Source organism: Xiphophorus maculatus, chromosome 20 (genome assembly GCF_002775205.1).
Source record: "Xiphophorus maculatus strain JP 163 A chromosome 20, X_maculatus-5.0-male, whole genome shotgun sequence".
Classification (NCBI taxonomy): Eukaryota; Metazoa; Chordata; class Actinopteri; order Cyprinodontiformes; family Poeciliidae; genus Xiphophorus; species Xiphophorus maculatus.
This window is the reverse complement of record NC_036462.1, coordinates 7,687,839-7,711,379: the sequence shown is the minus strand read 5'-3', so window position 1 is coordinate 7,711,379 and position 23,541 is coordinate 7,687,839.

Below are 23,541 nucleotides of genomic sequence, written 5' to 3'. Positions count from 1 at the left end.
TCTATGTGTATTTGTGTTTGCGTGTTTTGGCTCCAAGGTCTCTAATCAAAACCAGAAGAATTGGCTCGACAAGAAAGAGCAGATATTAAAGCGAAGACCTTGGACAAGGTAGACACTTTTATTTTATAACAACTCACATTTAAGTGTGTCTGGCTGTGCACTCTTTCTCTTTTATTCCCATGTTCTTTAGCTGAATTCACTTTTTAAACACAATAGTTGAGGTAACGGAGCTTCAAACAACCTTACATCATATAAGAAGTGTGCTTTAACCTGTAGGAAGAATCCAATCTGAAAGTCTGAAAAGATATTTGGAGAAAATTGTGTTTTGATTTCTCTGTAAGATGAACCTGAAAATGACAGGTCAATAAAAACAAGCAACAATAATCTCCTTAATGTTTCTACATAAAACAAATAAGACAAAGAGAATAAACAAAAAAGGACAACACAAAAAAATGTCATTGAACCTTCTGACCTTGTGGAAACATAGTCTAGTCTCACATGCATCCGTTAATTCTTAATAGCATTTCAATTACACCAGGTCATTTATTCTGTTTTCCTATCACTTTGCAGATTATTCAACAGTAGATAAAACAGGGCCAAATACTTGTCCAAACCTCTGGAGCCAAATGTTGCAAAGGATTGACTTTTTATCAGTCTGGGAAGTTAAAGAATGACCTATTAAATATGTGAAGCTGTAATTTTTACTACCATTACAAATGGCATTGTGTCTCTGGTCTGAAAGAGGGTGAGATCTTTTGAAAAAAGAATCCCCTGCAAATGATCTGAACTGTAAGTTTCATTCTTCAGCCATGTGTCAAAGAAAAGGAGGACGGTTTCCATCTGCAGTGACAGAGTCCGGACTTCTTTTTAACTAATGAGTCACTGTTTTTTGCTTTGTTTTGTTTTTTTTCTTTTCTGACTTCTGGGTCTGGCTTGCAGGCAAATACTGGTGGATCAATAAAGCTGGATAGAGAAACCAGCACCTATCGATCAGCTGTGCATTGCTGTGTTTCCTGCCAATGCAGAATCATTACACTCTCACACTGTCCATTCTCTCCGCTGTCAGTGGTCAAAAGGAAAGCCAAGGTTATAAATAATTCAGCAACACTTCTCTGGAAGCCCAGATCCACCTTTTAAAAAGTGGGATTAAAGGAATGTTTTAAACTCTCCTCTCTGCACCAGAAAGAAATTGTAATTTAAAGCATTTAAAAACTTTATGTTATAATCAGTTCTATGAAAGAAAAGGAAATAAAAATGTTACATGATAGGTTATTTCTCCAACATTTTTTCTTTACCAAAATTACACATTGCATAAGATTTATTGTAAAAATGTTCTTTTACCCCAGTTTCAGAGTGAATAAAAGAAATGTGTCATTTCATATGTATGCCTCAGAGAACAAGAAGGTATAAATTACTAGAAAAGTGGCAATAAATATATGATCAACCTTAAAAACTAAATCATATCAGAATAGTCCATTATCTAGGCATTTTAAGTCACTGTTTAAATTGTTTAATTTCCACAAATCAGTTTGTTTGAAGGGATCCATGCATTTTTCCCACAGGTGGTTATTACATACAGGGTGCAGGTGATAACTGCAGTAAATCAATAAGAAAGTCATTCCAAATTCATCATAACTAAGCTTTACCACTGACTTTGTCATGTGTGTTGCATAATATTGGTATTTTTTATTGCTTTAAAAGATTTGGGCTGCTGAAAAACAAATGCATCATTATAAATAAACAATGCAAAAATTGAGCATGCACCAAATCATCACTTACTTCAAAATATAATTGCATCTATTTCTTAAAATATAACTTTGATGTTTTTTAATAAATCTACACCATATGGAGAAACATGGATCACAAATTACAGATAGAATCATTATCATTAGGTTCAGTGTTCTTAATATAACTTTTGTGATGTAAGGGATATTTCAACTTTGTTGGGCTTTTGTATTTACTTTTTTATTATCCAGATATCAGGGTCAATCAGATTCTCCCAACATATTTTGTCCAAACCGCCTGGTTCTGTTTGAGAAAAATCCATCCTTCCATTTTCTGTATACCCTTGTCCATAGCTGGGTTGGGAGGGGTGCTGGTGCTTATCTCCAGCTAACGTTCCGGGCAAGAGTTGGGGTCACCCTGGACAGGTCGGCAGTCTGTCGCAGGGCAACAGACTGCCATGTATGGTGTTTTATTAACACAGAGACAGACATGACAAACAACCATACACATATACAACATACACACTACACCAAGGGAGAATTTACCTGTCATGGTTTTGGACTGTAGGAAAAAGCCGGAGTACCCAGAGAGAACCCATGCATGCACAGGGAGAAAATGCAAACTCCGTGCAGAAAGACCCCAGGCCAGGAATCGAACCCAGGACCTTCTTGCTGCAAGGCAACAGTGCTACCAACTGTGCCACTGTGCAGCCCTTGTGAGGAAAATATTAAACATCATAATTAGTTGTGCCATCCTTGTACACTACAACTATTCTCTACCCTGTGAAGAGTTGTTTTTGAATTAGTGACACAGTAGCATTTTAGTCTGTTTACGGTCACAACAAGGCAATCGAATTTAAGTTAAATCATTTTTCCAATGAATAACCTAAGTATGATTGAGCTTATGGAAACAAATGGACAGCGAGACACTCTTTTTTTAATGATTTTTAGACAGAGAGCTGAATTTATGATTCCAGCATTTTCAGACTGTCATCCAAGTCCAAAGATATGATGTTCATTTTTAAAATGTATGGCAATTACGAACAGACACTATCATTTCAAAGAGTTTCACTTTTGAAATATTTTTTTTGAAATCACATTGCTTACAATCAAATTGTGTTTTTGTGAAATGTGAATATTTTGTGATACCTCGTTTATTAACTTATGCTGATTAAAGCAAGGATATTTCAAGTTGCTAAATGAACACTTAAGGAAGAGACATTTTATGTAAATTATCCAAAACATTTTAAATTTGATGTCAGACTGGCTAAATTTGTTTTGGTGAAAGAACATGTTATAAAATAGTTCATTGTGATAAATGGTGGAACTGTTCCGTGCACTGAGGCTAAGATTTTACATCTGACATGCTGTTTGCTTTAGTAAGTTTGTCTTATCACCAAGGAAAGGCAAGAAGCTGCTGTGAAAGTGATGAATGAAACAAGTTTGACTTTTATAAAAGACAGTAAGGAAATATAACTCTGCTTTTCATCACCACTGAAATGCATTTTACACCAGGTATTTATGTCTGTGTCTTCATCCCATGCAAGTGAAATGTTTGTGCTAAATTTAAATCCCTTGCATGCCGAATAATAAGTAACTCTGATTAGCATGATGTGACCTTTAACATTGACTGTGTCAAATATAATTTTTTTTATCAAGATGCAACCCAATGTTTACACTGGATTCAGAGTTCTTAGTAAAAAAAACACACATGCCATCCAGACTGGGACAGAATGTCATACAAGTATAAAGAATTATTGCACTAGATGTGGCATGAGACATGATCAATGTGCTGTTACTATTCCATACAGCATCTTTGTAATGAAATGTGAAGATCATAAGAATGGAGGAGCCCATATGTTGGTGAATAGGTCCCGGGTTCTGGATTAGAGACCCCTGGAGAGAACACACTCCCTGGCCTTGGCATGACATGCTGGCTAATGCCTTTGCATTAGAGGTTTATTTTTCCCACAGCTATTCACAGATCACAGGTAAAGTGGCTCTCAAAAGTGTGCACAGTGTTGTTGTTAGTAAGATTTTTCTGAGCTACAAAAAAGGAGGCTTTGATAAATCAGTTGATTTTTTTCCATATGTAATGTGACATGCAATCAAAATAAATGCGTTGTTGAAACACAGTTGAAACCTGAGAAAATGTTTAGCTGTCTCATTAGGACTTGCTTTAGCTTGCAAGCCAATTACAAAGAATGTAAAAAGGTATCAGTCAGGAGAAGACCACAAAAAATAGAAATTTATGTACACCATGGCCCAATGAAGGTAATCACCTATAACTGGAAATAATTTTAAAAATGGGGAAAAAACTACAGATTTCCATAAAAATGATGAAAATGTGAGACTGAAACTGGTATGAGAAGTCAACATCAACAATGAAGAGCTGCAAGAATTTCTGCTAAGTTGGTTGTGAATGTGATCTACATGTGACAAGAATCTCCAGTGTTCTTGACAGCCTTGAGAGAGACAGTTAACAGGAAAAGTGAAGAGAAAACTGCAGCCTTAGAAAATTTTACCTCCAGTTGTTCTGTCCATACCTATCTCAAACTTCTTGTGTTAAGAACTAACAACTTAAAATATATATAAACAACTTAATAGAATTAAATACTTTCATGAAAATGGAAAATTATATAGATAACTGTCAAAACAATGCATTCCCCATAAGAACAAAGTATCACTTCACATTTGACAAAAATGTCAGCTGAGGTATGATAAAAACAATTTTACTTTTCATTAATTACCATTTTTATGACCTTTTACATAAAACATCTTGCTGACTTTATTTCTTCTGCAAATTATCAAGCTTGCACCTCCATGCAGATGCCAGTGTGAGAGACGTCTTTGAAGTGTGAGCCACAGTTTGCAAGGAGCAGATGGGCTGATGAATCCAACTCTTGACTGATCCTGTATGTGCATCAGGCTGCCAAATCACAGCAAGCGATGGCAGAAAGGCTCGTGTGGGAATGTGGCACACAGCAGCAGAAGTCACCAGAATCGAGACAAGTGAGATATTGGTTGATATACCGAATCACAACAAAACACAACCAGACATATGCTTTTTAAACTTTTGTCTAAGCTAAATATAAAAAGAAATTACATTTCTTAGAACAATGCAATCTCTGAGAGGCACAACGACTATTTCTGGAAACTCACATGGTTAGCTGTGAAGCAAATGCATAAGGATTTGCTTAGCTATGATTATTAATAATGACATTATTTTAATCTACACAATGCATCTCATTAAAGCTGATTTTGCATATTTCTCAAAGCTGATTCCATCAAACTTGATAACTCACAATACTAACAGCTACTTTGAAGAAGCCTCATAGCATCTTTGCTACTTTGTCATGAATCGGTGTGTTGAAGGGGTGGTGAGGCAGACGCAGCAGACCCAGGTAAGATGAATAACGAAATTTAATGAAGAAAAAGCTCAGTCCAAACAACTGGCAGCACGCACATGGACACATTGACAACGACAAGGACCCGACAAGGAACAAGGAACACAGGTGGAGTTAAATACACAGCGGGTAATCACAGAACGAGACACACCTGGGAACAATCAAGGGGAGGACAGGACAACGAAGAGACTCAAGGACACAGAAAACTCGAAATGAACACACAGAAAACACAGAACACGACATACTTGCCACAGAAATCAAGTTTTTCTTTTTTAATTATGTTAAATCTTTATTTTAACAATTGTTGCATTGGTAAAAAAAAAAACATTATGGAAGCTGAGAATCTGCCTAACTACAATTATTCATGTTGATGTGAATTTCCCAAGGTCCTGCTTTTACATTTTATGATAACAACAAAAAACTATGGACACTGTCACTGAATTTTAATGATTAACTGAAAAATTTGCTGCATGATCCACTTCTGCCAAAAGCATTACTCAATTTATTGCTATATTGCTTTATACTGAACACTATGTTGATGTTCAGTCTGTGCCCATGAAGTTTTACTCACCTCAGCTTGCTGAACGCTTAGAAGGGCTTCAACTGACTGTTATCCCATTTACATGTATTTTACAACAATGTTGCATTCTGAACATATGTAAAAGGTATTTTTGACAAAAGCAGGAGCTTATAGGGTGAAATTATTTTATCATTCAGTACTTCCAGTAACAATTTAACTAATTAGTCATGCATATGTTTCCTATATGTTATGTGTTTCTTGATGTGAAATGCTTATCTTAGCATCACTGTACTGATTCAAGAACAGGAGGACACTTTTTAGCAGAAGTGCTCTGGATGCTTTACAGTGATTGCAAAGAAACTTATTATTTTTAAGTCTAATTAATTAATCTAAATAATTAATCATATATATTACAAAGGTTCTATGCATTTTTAGACAAATGGAACTTTGTGATCTAGACACAGAGCCATGCATAAATCTACAATGTAAAAGTCATTATGGTCTTGAAAAATAATTAAGCACGGCATTTATATTATTAGATGTTATTTGAATATCTGCACCTTCAACATAACAATTGATACTAGAGGGAAAGATAAAACAGTGTAAAAGAGGAAAGCATGTCAATATACTGTACATTTACATTTGTAGAGATTTTTTATTACTTCTTTTATAATTTTTAATTAATATGTAGATTACAAAAATTTTACCTAGTTTTTAGAAACCATCTTTGTTAGAATTTGCTATGTTAATATCTTAACACTTGTACACCTTGCAGTACTTGACTATGCGCTGTACACAGCATATAGTCAAGTCTAACTAATTTCAGTAAGCTGACAGATGGTGACATTGCTTTGATGGTATTTAGACATGCCTTGTAGTAACCATGGCAACTCCTGTAAAAAAATAAAAAAGTGGGGATTCCTACTCTTCTGTGATGCAATGGGAATTTAGTCACCTTGTACATTACTGAGAAACACTGAGATTAAATCTCACTGTTAGCAGCTCGACACATATGGATTAAGAATGCTTCAACATGTAATTTACATACAGGAACAATAAAGTAAGGCTTTTTAATGTGCAAAGGTAAGAAGATATGCAAAGCATGACTGCTTTCTTAGTTTGAGCATTTGCTGTGGGAAATAACGGCACCCCTGTATGTTTTCTGGCATAAGTAGGTCACTCAGAAGCGATACAGAAAAGTAACAACAGATTTGTCACCATATCCAAGTTAAACACAAATAACCTCCCCTTCATTAATGTGGATGAACTGTCTGCTATAAATGTTTTCCAATCAAATACTCGTTCAGAGACCCCAGAAGACGAGACTCTTGTTATTTTCCTGCTGCTTGATTTACTGCCTCTGAATCAAGACATTGACAGAAACATCAATTATTCCAACCTGAGAGAGCGGTGGATACATTTTATTTCTCCCAGGGAAAAGGGCATTTACTAACGGACATTTTATCACCTCCTGAGATTCACAGAAACTAACTGTTGCACAGATTGACAGCTGAATCATAGAGTCATGGATCATACATCAATGTGCACTACTTCTGTGAACATTGTTTTTCTTCACTTTCATGTTTTACAACAAAATGTCAGTAAGAAAAGCACTTTCAAATGCCTTCTTACTGAAAGGTGCTATACAAATAAAATTTGATTGATTGATTGATTGATTGATTGATTGATTGATTGATTGATTGATTGATTGATTGATTGATTGATTGATTGAAAACGGAAATGCAAACATCAGGAGTGCTAAATTAGAAAATCCAGCCCATTAGACCAATCTATCTATCCATCTACCTTTCCTCATTCTCTCCTAAGCATCAGTTAACATTTCATTCTATGGATTTTACAATCAATCAATTTCTACAAATATTCAAAAATACTGCTTGAGCATTTTATTGGATGGCTTGTCCAATGAATTGGTACCATATTCTCCACAAAACTTAGATACTGTATATCACTATAGTTCTATCAGTTTTCTCACACCACAAAAATTCATTTTCATTGTGATTTTTAACTTCACTTTTAACTTTTATCATATGCAATGACAACACAGTCATCCCGTATGAGTGGTGCGATAATTTGGGAACCTAACCATTTAATTATCTGGATATTATATCAACCAGTTAATCAAAGGAAAGACACAAATACACAGGATAGAACATCCACTGTTCTCTGGTGAAATGGAGGAGTATTGGAGTGGCTCAGTGTTAGTTCGGTCTTTTGCTTGAAGAAAGCAATGTTCCTCTAACATCCATTACTGCTGACTTGGAAGAATATCAGAATTGTGAAGGGTGTACATTTCTTTTATTCATCATTAGTTAGAGCTCTGAGCTGCAATAAAAAGAAACATTGAAACAGGTTTAAGACACGTTAAACTTTTTCTTATCGGGAGATCGAAATTAAAGTAACATAACCATGAACATCCAAAGGGCAACGTTACACCTGGGAGTCATTAAAAAACCTGAACTTACTTTTTTGTTTCCTGGAAATTTTTGGTTTGCCTCACAGAAAAGTGTTCTGGATTTAATTGCTTTTTTGTATGAGTTTTGTACCTTTTTTACTACCTTTCAGACACACTGGCTTCCTTCCACCATTCAAAAACACAGATGTAACTCTAAATTGCCTTAAGGTATGTCAACCAGCAGTCCCCATTATACAGCATTAAACTGTTTCTGACCAGTTTTGCCACCAAAGATTCAGGGAGCAATTACTTTCTCGCATTGTGTCTTGTTTCATAAATAAAACCATCACTCTGGTTGTTTAGTTATACAATGCATTGCTGGAATGGTTTGCATGCCAACTTTCAGACATATTTGAATTTTCATTAGTATGAGGAGAATGACTCCTCATACTAATGTTTTAACATATACATGCCTGCATGCACATTCACAAGCCTCCCCACACACACACAGGCGCACCCACGCATACATACATGCATGAAAACTCCTGCAACAAATCAAGGACAGCAGTGACAGCATTCTCACGTGGTTCTGTGTTTCAGGACCATTGCCTGGCATTGGTTTGCATTCACATATTTACCGATAACACTGTGACAGGCTAACTGGGGTAATGATTCAGGTCAGTAAAGATGACAGAGACTGGGCACAGCTGTGGGAAAATACCCAATGAAAAGCACATCCAGTGTCCACTCACAGACAGAAGCGATTATAAAACCGTGCCACAGTACAAGAAAATAAAAAAGTACATAATGTGTTCAGGATATTTAAGATATTATGTTATCTGCTTGACAACAGAGGTGTGTTTACAATGTTTTTCACAAAAAGAAAAACAAAACAGTCGTCCCATATCTGATATGTGTCATTACTAAAGTGCCTTTTATCTTATTTTCATCAATATACAGAGGCTGATATTCTCTGAATCCCACCATGTAATTTACTGTCCTAAAAATTAAAAAACATTACAATCATATCCAATCATCCAACACAGAGATAAGATTCCCCTTGATTTATTTTTAATGCTAATGGACAAGCAATTCATCTTTTCTGAGACCCAAACAAAAGCAAACAAAGCAGAGAGCTGTATGAGCGCAGACTTCAAAGCATGAGTCCTCATTAGACAAGTCACGCCTTTGAAGAGCGAGCTCTCCTTGGTGTAAAATAACAGATGGATTGGTGTGAAAGCTCTGTTTGTCTCCCACTGGGGTTCGTGCAATATGAACACATTAACAGAAAACTCTGTTTTTAGCTTTGAACGAGACATACATATACGTACATCTGGAGCTAGGGAAGAGCAAAGCAGTGTAGTGAGCATTACGCTATTTCTGACCAGTAAAATCAATTCTACCAGTTGGCGCATTGCCATAAATCTTGTGAAAGTCCGTTTACTGGCTCTCTCAAAAGGGTTTTTCACACACAAACACACAAACAACAAAAACTAAATCTTCACTTCTTTTTGCTGCTTACATTGAAGCAGGCATTAGCGCAGGTTAACAGGTGACTATTGGAAGAAGTTAGAAAAGCATTAGATGAAAACTCCTGTGAGGACTGCTTCCTAGGAAAGGTAAAGTCTTACAGGTTGTTTATGGTTCATTTCATCATTTTGTCATATCGTTTCAACATGGCAACCCTTTTGACAGAAAACTGTTGTTTCAAATAAATAAATTAATTTCTAGTAAATCTAATGCAATGTAAACAATCTTACAAAAGACAGGCCTATGTTTTAGAATTTAACCTATAAATCATTGTTTAAAGTTAGCACAAATCATTAGAGTTTAGTTTTTCAGGTCTATTTGACTTTTTAAATTAAAAAAAAAAAATGTATACATATTCAGAGGCAATCAGACGACATCTGAACCAGTGTGGAAAAAGAGACTGTTCTGGCTTATAATAGGGGTACCAGAACAATATTTTCAAGTTGGATGAAACAGCTTCATAATGTATGTGCTAAAGGTCAAATCCAGGTGTTTCTGTTCACTACATTATACTCTGTGTTAGTAAAAGTTTTTTATGGATTATTAGTGTCATAGTTTAGGTAGATATTGCAAAATAATCTCACTCAGACCCACAGCGCTGAATACAATTAAACACCTGTAGGAAAAGATTGATGGATAGATTTATTTTACAAAAATAACATGTCACAATATAACATAGGATGTCTTGTCAGTGAATGGTACAAATATAACAGGATGTGTCAGAGTGGGTGGGTGAGTTCATATCTGTAATAGTCTGCGTTATGAGATTGTGACAGAAAGAGCGCAGTGATGGACAGAGAAGTGACCCCTAAATCATCATAATAGATGTAAAACATAAAAAGGAAGCTGCCTTCAGTCTCACCTTAATCACCAAGTAAAGCAGTGCAGCCCTTTAAAAGAAAACAAACCCATCTGCTTATCTACATAGTGCAGGAGGGAACACGTCAAACATGACATAGAGGAAGCTTCCCACTGAGTCTTTATACTGCTCCTAAACCACATGGTTCAATCTTCCTGAGACTCCATAATGACGCTCACTCTCCCGGGTAAAGAGAAATCTTACACTTAGAGTGTTTTAATGGTTCCTTTTGAACCCTAAAAATTGTCTTTTGGCAACTGGATACTGAGCATTTAATTTTATGCTTAAATTCAATTTAGTGATATAGCAAAGATAATAATTAAATTTCATTTTAAAAAATCTTGGATTAAATATCTATTTTATAAAAGTATTGTTAAAATTTTCTAAAATTACAACCAAAAATAAGAATTTTTTTGAGACAAAACATCTAGAATGAACATTTATCTATCAGATGGATGTAGTGAACCAATCACTCAGACACACATAAATGGACGGATACAAGTTTAACACTGACTATGTTTGTTATCTAGAGCAAACACTGAGTGTGTTTGCCTGTGTCAGGCAATAATAGATTCATTTACAGGAGAGAGACGAGTCTGTGGAGCACTCGGGTACAGATACAGTAATTCATGCACTGGGTGAAGACGGCTTAAAGTGACACATTTACACCAAAACATCCGCTCCGACTTTAAATGTGTCACGTTTGATTCCGCTCACATTTGTTCCCTCCGCACATCTCACTAAACAAACAAGTAGGAGATATTGGACACAGTTCATTCCACACCAGAGGGAGGTCTCAATCCTTCCTGTCGGTGCAATTGCCTTAGCTCAATGATTTATGAAAAGCAGAACAATCTGTGCACAGATGGGGCAGAGATATAAATATTCTGACCAGTCAGAAGGAAAACCTCTGCTCCTATCTGGCTAGGTGTTCTAAAATAGACAGATGAAGAGAACTGGGGTGTGAGAGGATAATTAATGTGTGGATAAACCTAAAAGCAAACTTGCAATTGTGTTTATTTTCTCAGTTTAAACCTTAAAGCTTATTCATCTTAATAACAAACTTCAATGCTTTAAAAGAAATTGTTTTTCTTGAGTTTAATCTTTATGTAGTTTTAATATTTATTAATGTACTGTGTTATTTTTGCTCTAAATGTGATTCAGTTGTATGTGTAGCAACACAAGAACAGCCGCCGATGTTTACTACCAACACCTGATCCAGAAAGCAAATTGGTTTGCTAACACGTCAGTGCATCTTTTTTTCTTCTTCAGAGGTTCCCCAGGAGGACTGAAGGCAATTTTCTGTGATGAAAATCCCTTCAGAAGAAAACTGTTCATTACATGGCTCCATTGATTTAGACACCAAACCTGAGTCTGCATAGATTACAAATCAGACCAAAAGACTTGATTTGATGATGGTATCAGAAAGCGATGGACACAATGCATGGCGACAAGGCTGTCTTTGATCTCTCCAGTCTTAATAAAACACAGAGAAGCGGCCTGTCAAGAGAAGCAGCATCAGAGGCTTTCTCGTTTTAATTTGCAAATAAGTCTGGGGAAAATGCATCAGCTGCAAATGAGTGTTTGGGTAAAATAAAAGATAAATAATGTGCAGAATATTGAGAAGCATTCAAATAATAAAAAGCATGTTACAAAAAGGGTTTGTGGAAATATTCTCTGCTCTGACTTGATCCAAATTTATTACAGGTTGCCCCCTTTGGACTACAGGAAATGGTTTTCAAGGCTGGTATTTGTGTGTCTCTAATCCAACATTATTATAGTCCTAGTTGCCCCCACTCAGCTTCACAGAGGCAACACAGCAGAAAACTGGAAAAATCGATCGAAGCTTGAGTCACAAGAGGTCACTGGGACCGTAAATGGTACAACAATAAAATTACAACCATTTCACTTTAAAATGTTGGTACCTATAGCTTCAACGGAAAATATATCATACCGCATATTACAGCTGATACAACAGCGCTCTAGCTCTAGAGCTCTCTGCAGCCTCCCTATCTATAGTCTAAAAACTATACAAGACTATCTATTACATGAGAATCAGTAGTCTGTAAAGCTTTTTCCAGTCATAACTGTGACAATGTGATGCAGACCTACACTTTTTTTCTTGTCACTATCATACTCCAGTATTCCAGTCTTAAATTGTCATGAAGATGAAGTCTCTGGAGCCTTCAGGGCTTTCACTCTGTCTGCTCTGCTGCTTCAGCTTCTGCTGCCATTTTGTCTGCCGCCTGCCTCACGATCTGATCTGGGCAATGTACTGAGATAGCTTAATTAACAAATAACTGTGAGTTTTCCTGTAGCCGACCTGTGCATCTGTTGTTGTTGTTGTGTTTGCACAGTGCAAAGATCCCTGGGAGAACTAATTTGCCCTTTCTTCTAATGAGCAGTTGGACAGGCGTACCTGCCCTGCTGCTGCTCCTCTGGGGATACAGGCATCAAAAAACAGGGTGTGATATGTTAGAAATATTCTTTCAATGGTACAAGAAGGAAGAAGATTTTGCACATTAATTAGAGTAAATTAGCATTCAAATGAAAACATTTCAACATGGACTTTTATGGCACAAAATATAGCTGTCAGTCATTTTAGTTATCACCAAAATAAAACCTAAATGCTTTCTTTAATTTATAAAAGAGGGATTTTTTATTTTGCTTGCTTGTTGTTTTATTATGTTAGAAATCAGGTATTTTAATAAATACATGCTTTTGTAAATCTCTGTGCGTCAATATAAACAGAAACAGTGTCAGTGAGAATCCACCAGAGGGCAGCAGATGGATTTTTGCTCGATTTATATCACTGACACCGTGGACTCCCCAGTGCGGTATGTTTAACCATCTTGTTTCAATCAGCTGTAGCAAAGCTGGACTTAGACACCAGACTGATTGAAAATTATATTAAAAGCTTATAAATTGTGTTTCTTAACTCTTTGATGTGTAAAACCGCCCTCTTATCCCACATCCCCATGCACCGCCCCATCAACCCTCCAATCCTGAGATAGTATACTTGCAAAAAAGTTTTTTTTTTCTTGTTGGAGTAGCCTAAGAGTACAAGAGTATATTTTTTATAGAAAAAGATGTGTGTTTAAGATAGCTGTAGAAGTCTTACAGCTTGCATAACATTTAGTTTTTCAGTATTGGACAGCAATTAGCATCTATTCTGTCTTGAAAATATTTGCATGGACTTGATGCATGAAAATACTGATTTCACAATTATGCATCATTTTGCACATTGCTGTAAAGTGGAAGAAAAATGATGAAGGGTTTCAATTTTGATTTAAAACATACATTTTAAAAGCGTGGCATTCATTTCTATTCAGCATAAAACGTGAAGATGTGTTCATTATTCATGAATACACTCTTCTTATGGTGAGAGAAAGTGATGGTAGCACGGTGTTGTTGGAATGCTTTTCTTTATTAGGGACAGTGAACCTAATCAGAGTTGATGAAGCTAAATGCAAGGCAATCCTGGAAGAAAACATTTTAGAGATTAAAAAATCTTGGAACTGATGTTGAGATTCAGCTTCTTGCAGAATAACAACCCCAAACATTAAGCTGGAGCTACGATGGAGTGGTATTTAATCAAAGCATGTCCAAATGCTACAATGGCACGGTCAAAATCTAAACCAAAAGCAAACTGAGAATCTGTGACTTGATGCTCTGGCTGAACAAGAGCGATTCTGCAAACAAAAATCTGCAGATTGTAAAGAGGATTTACACAAAATATTGTCCAAATCTAAATGATCCTCACAATTTCGTTTATATGTTGGTGTATATATACATTTTTTTAATTAAATTGAATGCTTCATTTACCTTCCACTTCACAGTATCACTACTTTCTGTTAGACAATCACATTAAAGCCACACACTGAAGTTTGTTGTTGTTGCTATGTGACAAAAAATTCCAATATTTATATAGTTTTGCAAATCACAGTACATGGAACATGTATGCATAATTAACTTGCCTAATTTGCTGCCACTGGGAAGCTACACATAACACATACATAAAACATCTACTGTTCAAATTCTTGAGAGCATATTCAGGCTGCTCTGATGGAAATTATGTGATACATACTGGACACATCTGGTATCCAGACTGCTAAATATTTGGGATTCAACTTGCATGTTTAGTTTCCATGTCTTAAGTAGGCCTAATTTTGCTTAGATTAATGTAATCAGGTTAGGAGACTGGGAAAACATTATAGGCATTGATTTGCTTCTTTGTGAAAAAAATAAAGTAAATTAGATTGTAAAACTAGCATTAGTTGTACTCTACAAAAATTCTGCTGCACAGGTATAAATGTCTTATTTTCTCCTGTGTCCTTTGAAATCTGCTTAGAAATCCTTGTGTACAATAAAGCAATTGTTTGGATTCAGAGATTGCACAGAAAATACTACAATTTATTTTGACAAAGTCGATTGTGGAGTGTTTTCAGTGGTTTTCACGGCCAGTTCAGTGATTCAGCGGGGAATCCTATGTATTTCTCTGGTTATAATTATGGGCCTCTCAGTGTGCAGTGTTAGTGAGGAGAAAAAGTGTTTGCTGAAAATTTGAGGTCATGGCAAGAGAGGGAGTCACTGCATGACTGAAAAAGACCACAAAAGCCACATCTGAGAAGAAAGTGTCAATATAGAAGTAAGGAGACAAATAAAATCCAGAACAGCAGAGCACAATTAAAGGCTCGTGATTATGCCTAACATGTCCTATAGTGCATTCATGATCACAGGAATGTCCTGCCGCAGATTACCAACAGGGCAACTACGTGATTTAAAATCAAACTTTGTTTCTAAAAACCATAAAATATTTAAAACCAAATGAGTCAAACTTATGCAAAAATAGAGATTCTAAAATCTAGAGATTACAAAATCTCTTCAGAGATTTTACTACTTCAGAGGAACCTCCACCTGTTCTTTGCTTAGCAAAGGAAAGGTTTGATCACAAACAAAGTTTCACAAGGTAGAGGGTCACATGATCCTTTCAGAGTGTGTGTGAACTTTTCTATGTGGTAGTTAGAGGGAAATAGGGGTGTGAGGATCATTAGTGTTTTGTAGCATTAGTATAATAGGCATCAACCATTCAATTTATGGGTAACACTTCTACAGGCTGAGGACAATGTATTCTGCCTCAACCTTATTGGATTTCAAGGGACAATACTTGAACCAGTTGTGGTATTTGTCTTTATTTTTTTTTTCCTGTTCCAATTACATAAAATCAACTTTTACTGCTTTGGGTTCTAAGTTACAAGTCAATTGGGGAACATTGATGACACATTCAACCGTTAAAATTTAAAGACAAACATCTGTAAATGGGTGGAGAAATGTCACTGAACAAAGGCCACACTTAACCAAAAAGTGGAGAATTAAAGGGGAACATTCCAAGTGGATGACAGCCAAAAACCAATGGAAAAAAATCTTAGTGAGTGTCGCAGCAGTGCCTTTTGTTAAACAGTGCTTTCCACTTTCTGTGTGCCACCCTGTTGCACACAACTGCTGGACAGAGGCAATTAATCAACGCCATGAAACATAAGTGGAGGGCACTGAGCCAGCCCAGTAAAATAAGGCCTAATAAAGAACAGCAGGCTATATTACAAAGTCTTATTGTTGAAGAATGCAAATCTCTGTGATGTAAATCCTCAACCATCAGAAATTAGTATTATGATGTTTTTACAGTTTGTCAGTTTTTTGATCATTTTAATTTATAATATAAATCGAAAAAAAGGTTAACTTTTTTCCGACAAAAAATCTAAAATCTTTCAATAACAGGAAGTGTTATTGAAAGATTTTAGATTTTAAAAATTATAGAGGATTAGACAGGCTGTCAGTTCAGATGTTTTATGTTAACAGAAAGCTGGGATAATTATTGCCGCTAGGCTGTACAAAGTCATCAAGATAAAATCACACAATGAACCTATAAAATTTGAGGAAAAAAACACATAGTTATTTTAATGAGGTAGATGACATTTATACATAATTATGTGGTATATTCTAGTTATTCTGTCATTGCAATAAAAATCACTTAAGAAGATTTTTTGGTGTTGAGATAGACTGATCAGTACATCTACTTCGCACAAACCACAGACACACACCCCCCCATATGCCCCCACACGCATGCGCATGAAACACATGCACACGCACATCCTTGTTCTTCTATACAAACGGAGGACTTTGTATTGACTTCCATTAATACTAGAAACTGTATATATGTCAAACCTGGCCTTTCTGGGTTAGGCAGCAGAATGCCGTAGAACTTCAAAAAAAAGTGGGGGCTGGGAAAAGGTGCTTACTTTCCACAAATGACCTTCCTTTGTTTGTCTGTATTTTGAAAGTGGTCCTCATGTAGCATTCATCCATCCATCCATTTTCTTACACCCTTGTCCCTAGTGGGGTCGGGAGGTGCTGGTGCCTATCTCCAGCTGACGTTCCGGGCGAGAGGCGGGGTTCACCCTGGTCAGGTCGCCAGTCTGTTGCAGGGCAACACAGAGACACACAGGACAACCATTCACACACACTCACACCTAGGGAGAATTTAGAGAGACCAATTAACCTGACAGTCATATTTTTGGACTGTGGGAAGAAGCCGGAGAACCCACGCATGCACAGAGAGAACATGCAAACTTCATGCAGAAAGATCCGGGGCCGGGAATCGAACCCAGGACATTCTTGCTGCAAGGCAACAGTGCTACAAATTGTGCCACTGTGCAGCCCTATATGTAGCATACACCCACAAATATCGTATGTCTTTTTATCTTCACAGAGACTTTGTATGAACTTCTGTTCATTTTTCATTCATTTATATAGCCTAACCATGACCTTTACCCTAAATCTAACCTAAACTCAATTCATACCTTAGTCCTAAACCTAACCCCTGACCCAAAAGCAGTACTTCTCTTTATAAGGCCTGGGCTTTGCGCCACATAAGGAGCAGTCAGTCCTCATAACTTAGTATTTGTTGGAAAAATGGTCCTTACTTTGTCTCAAATACAAGGCCACACAACACACACACACTAAACTCTCTATCAACAAACAATATCAAGACAGAAAATATCCCTCGATCATCTTCTCACAGCTGTAAACACAGATGTGCTGAGAATCAAATCATGTAACAGAAACAGACAAAGCTGCAGAGGAAGTACATGACAAACACACACATATGAGGAATTGTGAAGCCTATAAAAAGATATGAAATCATAAATTTCTAAACAACAGGAAACTACTGAGATCTGCAGTTTACAAAACCACTGCTGGACATAATAAATCAGTAGTAAGACGTTAACAGTGTTAGGTTGTAAAATTTTTGGTATGGATTCAGTAACTATTAAGCTGCCAAAACCTTAAAGACTCAACCAGCTTGACATGAAATTAAATAGAGGAGGAATTTTTTTAATTCTTTTCCTTTGTGAGAAATTTAATCTGATGCAGAAATGGTTCCTTCTGTCACAGACAACATGGCCATTGTCCTCTGAGGTTAGCGAGCCTCTTCTGAAAGGCTATCTCCCTGGTGGCCCCAGGCTAATCTGGACCTAGGCTGAGTGGGGTCACAGACCACATGCTTAGACTAGCTCGGTTTGATTTCTTAGCAGAGATAGCTCTGGCCACCAGTTAACTCAGGTGCACAAACTCCCCATCTTTTTCTGTTAGGAACTCTGCGAATAGACTGTAAATAATCAGGTAATCATTTTTTCCCATGCAGAACCGCTTTTTAAACATGATCCCTGCCGACTACAGAGAGTACAAGGAAACTGTCAACCAAGACAGCCAACGGCAACTGACAAAGATGACCTGTGCTGCAATGTGCTCTGCTGTGCCTTAGTGGTAATCAAATGTGAATGTTTCACAGAATGAAGAATAAGCCCTCACTTCCTGCTCTCTTCCACGAAGTCAGCTGTCTTTTCAAAGACTGGGCCTAAGCTGATGTGGCTGATGAAGGCCAGATGTGGATTGCCAAAGTACACATATTTTCTTTTCTTTTGAAAGTTCAGAGTTACTGTGTAGCTTTTCAAAAGGACATTCTAATTTGCAGTTTGCCCAAAAATGCCATTAATGCCACTCAGATGCCTTCTAAGCAGAGTAATTTTTACAGAATAATTCATTCTGCAGTTGCTGGGAAAAAAATCAGTTCAAGCAGTCTGAATTTTAATTTCAACCACAATCTTTGCACCGCTTTCTTCAAGTTTTCTAATTTAAACAGAAAATAACTGGTGGCAATTTGCCACAAGTTTGGGGCAATTCGCCCACTAACTGGTTAATGTGTGGTTCGGTTCTACCCCAGGTAGTGTTCTTTTCCATTATATGGTCTATTCCTCCATATTGTGGGCAGACAGTGAGCACCCAGCAGTTCAACTTAACTCTCCAATGTTGTTTGCAGCAACACTCAGCAATGGAGAACCTCGAGGTTCTGGTTCTGATGGACTTGAATAAATCCAGACATTTCATTTTGTCTTACAGAAATCCATTGTTGGCCCAAGCATAATTATAAAGATCAGCTGATTATTTCGCTATGCACATAAATGTAATTACATTCAGGCACTATTTTTTAAAATGTGAAACCATTTGGATTTAGGTAATGCAATCAAAATGTAAACCAATAGCCACTCATGAACTTTATGTATTTATTTTTAATCTAGAGATTCATATCACAAGGTAATTTGCAAAACTATAGCTCCAACAGAAGGCTAGCACCGTTTCTCTCTTCTATTGCTGTCCGTTCTTCAGAGTGATAAGCTGCTAGCAGCAAACAGCTAAATCACGGTCATTCCGGTTAGTACTACCCCGAAATAGGTACGAAAATCTGAGCACAGCCAGGCAGAGCTGCCCCAGATTTGCTAATAAAAAACAAATCTGGCCGGGGGGGACCAGGACCAAACCAGTTAGAGGCGGAATAGTGGAAAAGTGCCTATAGTGTCATGCCCACATTGGCACTTGACAAGAGGAAGTTGGAATCATACCTGCAACCTTCTGCTTCAGTTTAGGTCAGTCTTGTGATTCATCAATGACAAAGACACTGGGCAATACATCCACTGATGAGCAAAAAGTGAAAAAAGGTCCATTTCCTTTTTCCCAGAAAAAATATGTTGCTTACCTTCAATTTTTTTGTGAAAAATATTGTGCCAACACAAGAGATGAAACCAGAACATTTGACTCATTTTGCATGTGATGGTTGTTCATGTGACAGAGTGCTATTTAACTTCATAGGAAATGTGATGACTTTCTGGAATTGATCAAACTGGCTGCCTTATGCTCAAGCAATCCTGGGTTATATTTGTCATGATGTGTATTGGTGTTGGACCGAAATGCAGCAGGTCGAGATTTTGAGTTGAGTTTGAAGATTTTATAAAGAAATTAAACAACAAAAAAATGATAAAAATCTATAGAGAACGCAGGGAGCCTGGGGCAGAACAAAAACCAAACAAAAAGAATAAAAAATCACAGGAACCAGGAAAGCAACAGGATTTAGCAGGAAGAACTAGTAAGGAAGAATGAGAGAGAGAGATGATTAAATACAAGAGGGTGAAGCTGGAACAGTAAACCTGGCTAATTGACTAACAGGTTACAGGTGTGAGGGGAGAAACCAGACAGCAGGCTGAGGAGAGGGAGAGAGAGAGAGAATGGCACTGGGGTGATGTAGGTCCAGGAAAGACATTTTGAATGGATCTGGAGAAAACAGTTTGTAAATTTAAGTATCTTACAAACATAATATATGCCTCATCTTTCAACTGTACAAACTAAAAAGTAAAATTAAAAACTCTGCAAATGTAAACCTTTTCCCTTCAGTGCAGGGTCATGATATTTTCTATAAATCTCTACTTTTTTTCAATCTCAGAAAAAAGTTTTATCTACTTTCAATCAATTGGTGCGAAATGAAGCATTTTATGCACAAACTGTCACTTTCTCCCTATTTTTCATCTTCCTGTAATTCACTTTGAAGGAATATTTGAATGTATCCCAAATCTTTGATAACAGAACCGTCTCCGCTGGCCAGTGACTAAAAAGGTTCTTGCAAATGAGCCTCACAGCCCATCAGTGAGAGATCAGCTTTTAATCCCAAAAACCCAAAAGCACCAAAGCAGCAAAATCCCCCCCACTGTCTAATTAGTTTCTAAGTGATGGTAAATCCTTCTGATTACTTACAATCCCTTATTGTTCCCATATTAATTTGGATAGCAACGCTAACCTAAAGCAGACAAAGAGTAGCTTTTCAACATCTGATCAGATGTTTAAAAACGTCAGCCCTGACGCAGTGAGCTTAAAATGATAATCAAAGCCAGGGTTTGATCCCGGGTGTAATCTGGTAAGCTGATCTTGTTTCCACATGTTGTTATTGGAATCCAGATGTGTAAAGCTGGTAGTTACTTAAATGCGAACACACTGAAACACTTACATAAAGAAAAAAAAATCTCTGCCATTATTCAATTATGAGTAAAAATGGCGAAAGGCATAAAAATCAGACTTTCCAATGACCTTGACTTAAACCTAACCTAACAGGCAGGGATGAGAAAGGAAAGTCTCAGAGTTTCAAAGGAAGTCTCACATCCACACATGTACTTTTATTACACCTGGGTTAGTTTATGCTTCCTCACGTCCGGGCTCAGGTCTCTCCTTAAACGTTAGGACTGTTCACACACACTCACTTGCAGCTTCAAATACATTCACGCTGTAATCCTATCCTCTGCTGCAACATGTCGACAATTACGTCAGTTTAAAAGAAGCTAAGCAATTTTACATTATGGACCAAGTCAATCACCAGATTGGAGCAAAAAAATAAATAAAAGGATAAATGATTTCTCAAAGTTTGTAAGGTGAATTGTTTCACTTTTTCATAATAGAAAAAAAATTTCTAAGTATCTAGAACACAGACATTTACCAGATATCAGCTGCTTCAGCACATTTGCCATGAAAGGCCCTTGGAAACATTAAAATATGTGAAAACAATTAAATAAAGATGAAGACATCCTGCGTCTCTGTTTAACATCTGCTTTTCCTTCAAGATAAAATCTAAATTAGAAACTGGTTAAAACAATACATGTGGGAAATTAGAGGAAGAGAGAAGAAATAAAATTCCAATAGTCATCCAAGAGATTAGAGTCCTTTAACTAGGTTCCTTTGTGGTTCTTCATTTCCATATAAATGGGTTTCACAACTACAGGTTACAGCTGATATATATATATATATATATATATATATATATATATATATATATATATATATATATATATATATATATATATATATATATATATATATATATATATAGTAAAGGAAAAGAATAGCCAAAAGAATTTGGACTGCTTCAAATACTCCTCATAAAACATTGGTACCAGTGCTGATTTCAGTCCCAAAAATCTAAAATGAAAGGTTGGATAAAGGTTGCTTTAAACTGCCAGGTGGATGAACTGACATATTTTTTTCTTCAAAAGAGAAATCAAAACCAATAGAACAATAATGAATATGTTAAGGTGCACAAAAAGCATCTCTGTGCATTTCAATCTTGATTATGTTACCTCTGATTTCTTCAACCTCAAAAATGAGCAGTTAGTCGTCTGTCTGTGGATTTATGTTTCACACCGCAAGGTAGACGTGAATGGCATAAAACACCAGAACTGTCTCCAAAACGAATGTGTTTTAAAGTGTAACAATTAAATTTGATTTATTTGTTATCTCACTTTTATAAACTATGTACAATGGTTTGGAGTCTGTTCCCTCAGTTTGGGCAAAACGCATGCACCTCTTTCTAATCTGTTCTTTGAGTTTATAACATTGATTCACAAAGACTTGTCTAATGTTTGGAAATTGTCAACATGGACTTGCTAACAGATATCAGCTGGTTGGAGAGTCAACATTAATACTTTTGTTTGGGTTTAGAGTAGGTAAAAAACTTGACAAATAATTTTATTAAAATTAGCACTGGCAAATCACAAAGTTCACCTTCATTCAACAGCAAAAATGTGTGCACTACACTCGAACCTAATTTTACTCCAACCATCTACTATTGTTAATTGTTATCATAGTTCTACATTGGATACAGACACTGAAAACAAACTGTTGAGGATAAATAAATAAGAAAGGTTTATTCTAACCTGTCCTTTGATTTTGTGAAAGAAATGTGTATTCATACAAATTGTGCTTCTCAAATTTCTGCAAAAATAGGGTATTCACAAGAATGCATGAAGACGTACATGGAGCAACTGTATGTAAATATTTTTTTCTTATTTTTATATGTTTTATACTTGGAGTATGAACAGCAGAGCTGGTATTTCAGTCCGAGTCATAATTTATGTGCTCTATTTCCCTGTGTTTGACTGTTTCCAGAGCTAAATCAAATTTTAATATAACATCTCATGTAACATTGATTTAATAGGAACTGTACTGTAAGATTATGCCTGTCAAAAATGGGAATTGATTTTAAGGAACTTGTTTAGTTATTACAGGATACAGAATACTAGTACAGTGTTGTAATTTGGTCCTGCCATCACAAGGTGGTGGAAATGTAAAAAGTTGTTTGCCATCTACCATGAAGCAGCTTCACAAGCCTGCTGGGACGAAGGAAAAAGGTGCTATAGTATACTCTCAACTCAGATTTTCCAAAAAGGAAGAATGCAAAATCAAAGAAGCACACCAAAAAACTGAGGATCATTGTAAACAAGTCAGTTAAATGTAGCATATTGTGAGTTTATCTTAATCACTGTCCTGTGAGTCCAAGCTTTTACTTGAACCTTGGTCTACTGATCAGTAGTCAATAGTTAGCTAAAATATATAGGCATTATCATCAGTAGTTAACCTTTGGATGTAATAAATGTATGTTTATATCTTTATGTACCTTATGTTTATGGTACATTCAGATATGTACCATAATTTATAATTTCTACAAATGGCACTTCAAAGGCTACATGTTCAATATATTTTTGATATATATATCAAATATGACTGTAATACATTTTTAAGACTGCAACAAAGAAGTAGCAAAATACACATTAAAACTTTTTCAGTTGTAATATACTTTCAAACTGGCTTGACAGTACAAGGGAAATAAATTCTAAAGCAATAATTGTTACTTTTGGATCAATTATTTTTGCATTACT